The sequence below is a fragment of the Gossypium arboreum genome, chromosome 5 (assembly GCF_025698485.1).
Source record: "Gossypium arboreum isolate Shixiya-1 chromosome 5, ASM2569848v2, whole genome shotgun sequence".
NCBI classification, from domain to species: domain Eukaryota; kingdom Viridiplantae; phylum Streptophyta; class Magnoliopsida; order Malvales; family Malvaceae; genus Gossypium; species Gossypium arboreum.
In genome coordinates, this window is record NC_069074.1 from 29,417,319 (window position 1) to 29,422,036 (window position 4,718).

At 37.4% G+C, this 4,718-nt stretch overlaps 1 long non-coding RNA gene across 1 annotated transcript; it reads left to right on the forward strand.

The window, feature by feature from the left end:
* The first annotated feature begins 1,523 nt into the window (after positions 1–1,523).
* Positions 1,524–2,887, forward strand: LOC128293300 (uncharacterized). The gene is made up of 2 exons (XR_008283469.1): positions 1,524–1,773; positions 2,686–2,887. It is a non-coding gene; the product is annotated as an uncharacterized LOC128293300 (long non-coding RNA).
* The last annotated feature ends 1,831 nt before the right edge of the window (positions 2,888–4,718 follow it).

Below are 4,718 nucleotides of genomic sequence, written 5' to 3' on the forward strand. Positions count from 1 at the left end.
TTTCCAAGATCGACCTTCGATCTGGATATCATCAGTTAAGGTTTAAGGAGGCAAATATCCAAAAGACGACATTCAGGACTCGGTATGGTCATTACGAGTTTCTGGTTATGCCATTTGGACTGACGAACGCTCCTGCAGCGTTTATGGATCTGATGAATCGTGTGTTCCAACCATTTTTAGATCAGTTCGTAGTCGTCTTTATTGACGATATCCTGGTATATTCTGAAACTGAAACGAAACATGATGAGCATCTCCGTATAGTGCTGTAAGTATTAAGGGAGAAGGAACTCTTTGCGAAGTTCAGCAAGTGTGAATTTTGGTTGAGGGAGGTAACCTTCTTAGGACATGTGGTCTCTGCTGAGGGGATTAAGGTAAACCCTCGGAAAATTGAAGCGATTTTGGAGTGGAAGCCGCCTAGGACGGTGTCGGAAATATGGAGTTTCCTAGGACTGGCAGGATACTACAGAAGGTTTGTAGAAGGTTTTTCTGTGATGGCATCACCTCTAACAAAACTCATAAGGAAAGGAGTACCATTTGTATGGACTAAGAAGCAGTAAGAAGCTTTTGAGAAGTTGAAGAAAATTACTGAAGCACCTGTGTTAATTCAACCGGAGTTTGGGAATGATTTTATTGTGTGCAAAGGACGCATCACACGTGGGTTTGGACTGCGTGTTAATGCAAGAGGGTAAGGTGGTTGCATATGCATCACGATAGCTTAAGCCTCATAAAGGAAACTATTTGACTCATGATTTAGAGTTGGCAACAGTGATATTTGTACTTAAGATTTGGAGACATTACTTGTACGGAGAAAGGTGTATTGTATACACTGACCATAAGAGCCTTAAGTATTTGTTGACTCAGAAGGAGCTGAACCTTAGGCAAAGGAGATGGATTGAGTTGCTTAAGGATTATGACTGTACAATCGAGTATCACCCAAGCAAGGCTAATGTGGTAGCCGATGCTCTAAGTCGTAGAGTTGTATCTGATCTGAGAGTAATGTTTGCTCGTCTGAGTCTGTATGATGATGGAAGTCTGTTGGCTGAGTTGCAAGTGAGGCCAACCTGGGTGGATCAGATTAAGGAAAAACAGTTGAACGATGAGTCTTTGGTCGCTCGTTTTCAACAAGTTAAGGAAGGGGAACTTCGAGTTTGGGAGCGGAAGAGACGATGCAACAAAGAATACCCTCATCTGTTTGGATTAGGTAAATTTCGAGGACGAAATTTCTTTAAGGAGGGTAGAGTTATAACGCCCAATTTTCGAATTTCGTGAATGTTGACAAAATTTCATGCTTTGATTTTGTCATTTGTGAGTGAAATTATGAAATAGGACCTATGTGAAAATGTTTGAAAATGATATAGGCTAAATTGAAGTGGCCAAATAAATAGGAGTGCAAAATAGGAGGATTTGCATGACAAACCTCCCATTTTACATGAAGTGGCCAACCATCATGTTGTTGTAGACAAAATGTACACTTGATATCCATAATTTATGGTACAAATTGATACAAATTGATAATAGGTTAGGTAAATGTTCCATGATAATGGGTTAGGTAAATGTTTCATGATAATGGGTTAGGTAAATGTTTCATGATAAGAATTTCATGTCTTTTGTATTAAAGAATTAAATGGATGAAATATGAAGTTTTATTAAAAGAAAAAGGAGTGAAAAGAACAAAGTTTTGTCCATCTTTGTTCATTATAGCTGAAAGTTAGAGAAGAGAAAGAGAGGAGAAAGCTCTTGAGTATTTGGTCATTAGGAGGAGGAAAATTGAAGGTAAGTTCTTGGTACCTTGCTTCTATTTTGAGGTTCATGGTTCTTCTTGATTCTACCTTAACTCTTGAAGTATATTTTGATTTTTAGTTGTGTTGTGAGCATTTGGTCATGAATTAAAATGAAGGAAATGGTTGTTGTTTCATGTTCTTTTGATGAAAAATGGAAGATATGTGAAGTTGAGCCAAACAAATGAGCTTGCATGTGCCTTAGATGTTAAAGGGAAAAATCAGCTAACATGTTGTGCTTTAAAATGATGAAATGGAGATTATACTTAAGTAAAATCATAGATATGTGATGATTGATTGGTGATATACATGTTTAAATAACAAGCATGCAAGTTAGGTGTGAAAGAGTGATTTGGTAATAAATCTGCTTGGGACAGCAGCAGTAACGTGACTTTGGAAAATCACCATAAATTGTGGGAGATGAATTAGAAGCTGAATAAATTATGTAATTAAATATTAATGAGTCTAGTTTCAAATGGAATAAACGAGAACATATTTTAAATTCTGTACAATGAGAAATTTGATTCGTAATGAAGAGTGGTCAGATTAGTCAAACAGTGAAACATGGGAAACTTTAAGAAAAATCTGGTATTGATTGGCCATACCAAAATTCTGAAAATTTTATGGATAAAAGATATATGAGTCTATTTTCAGGAAAATTAACGGCACTTGATTTGGAGTTTCGTAGCTCCAGTTATAAATGATTTAGTGACTGTTGCTCAGAAAGACAGCTTGCAGTGAAATTATGATTATGTGGTAAACATTGACAAAATTTGTTAATGAGTTGCTTATTGATTTCTTATAAGCTTACTATGATCTGTAGGTGTGGTTGACTGAATATTGTAAGGGGTTAATACGTAGTTCGTATTTGAATAGTTAGATTAACGTGTTAGTAATCCAATTGTAGGCAGTTCGTGTGTGGATCTCGTCAGCATATCGTCGCAAACAGGTGTGTAACTAACACCCTCTTTCTTAGTCTAGATCGGTAAAAGCCGAAAAGCCGAAATGCCAAAAATCGGTATTTTGTAGATTTGCGAGTGTACGAATGCTCGTGAGGTAAATCGATTAATGTTTTTGGTAAACTGCAATGTTTGGACAGCAAAGTGCATGATTTTTGTGCCCTCGATATTTTTTGGGCTTAATAGGCCAAAATTGGAATGATGGGCCAACGGGCCCAATTCGATAAGAACCCTCGGTAGTGATTCTGTTAGTACGTGAAAGGTAAGAATATGCATGAAAACCCTAAAATGGATAAATTACTGAAATACCTTTAAAAGTGGAAATTTTACGCTTTACCCCTAGGAGATAAATTACCAAATACCCCTAGGGTTAAATTTACCTAAATGCATGTTTGATTGTTGTTATTTATCGCATGCCATGTTGTTATTATCGATGCATGGACCGGGATATTGACGGAGGAAGTACTGAAAGTGGCTTGTCCAACTGGAGGCTTTGCCTCAATTCTTCGATAATCGAGCAAAAGGTCAAGAATGTGGAGTGTTAAATGGGTGGGTTGAGCTATTCCCACATGGGAGTGTATGGTGGTAGGGTGGAGTGTAGTGGTTGGTGGGTTGAGTAGTCTCCCAAATGGGCTTGCATATGTTATTGGTGTTGCATGTATTTTGAAATGGGCCTATGGGCCATCTTGTTATCTGAATAAGGGCTAAGGCCCGCTTATTATAATCTGAAAGGGCTCGCCCAAGACCACTGCTACCCAAATGGGCTTGCATATGTTATTGATGTTGCGTGTATTTTGAAATGGGCCTATGGGCCATATCATTATCTGAATAAGGGCTAAGGCCCGCTTTATTGTAATTTGAAAAGGGCTCGCCCAGACCACTCATTACTGAATGGGCTTAGCCCAATAGGCTTGAGTGACTTGGGCTTTGAAGGGTTTTCCTTACACACCGAGTTTCCCCAAACTCACCCTTTTATTTTCATCCACGCAGAAATCCCCAACCATAGTGGGCTTGGAGTTGTGAGGAATTGAGAGTGGCCACCCGCTCGAAAGTTTGATTTTCTTCCGTGAACTGGACATCCTTTTATTTATATTTGAAGTTTTGGGCTTTTAAATGTAATAAGGCCACTTAATTAGTTTTGATGGTTTTAATATGTATTACTAAGATAGGTAATACTTATATTTAACTATTGAAACTGGATAGCTTTAGTAGCGTTTTCAAAAACAACAGTTGATTTCAAAATAACACGACAACAAGCAAAGCTTCCGCAATGAAAGTATTTTTCCAAAATTAATCACTTTTCCTAAAATGACTTAATCAAATCGGTTTTCTAGAAATATCCATGACGTTAAGGTGTGGCAATGGCGGTATGCATGTCTAGGATTGGATCCGAAGGAGCTTGGTATTAAGCGATCAGATGGACTCACCACCTCTTTTCCGGTTTCCTACCGGTGCATAGCTTCCATTCACTTTAACCCTTAATGAATTAATCTTTTGAACATCAAGTACGATTTTCTGGACTTAGAAAGGAAATTTTTTTTTTTACGTTTTTGATGTGGCATGCCGGATCCGGCCATAACTTCTGGGCCGGGTTTGGGGTGCTACACAAGTTTGAGTCCCTTCATGGGCAATAGCTTAATCTTTTCCTCTTTAATTTTAATTTCAAATTTTGAAAAAATATTAGAAAAACTACAAGTGCAGCCCCTAGGTTCACAAGCCCTAGGAATTGACCCAATTATTTCCTAACTAAAATTCATATATTGCCCTTCCTAAAAATCTTAATAGAATTTTCCCTCTATACTTCTATTTATTCTCTCTTTATTTTCTTTCTCTTTTCTTTACATCATATTTTCATCCTAATTGTTGATAATTATTTTGCATTCCCCAATCAAATAATCTTCTATACAATCGTTCTCTCTACCAGTTTCATAATTTTCGTCAAATAACATCCTTAATCCTTGCCAAGAAATAGACCCGTTTT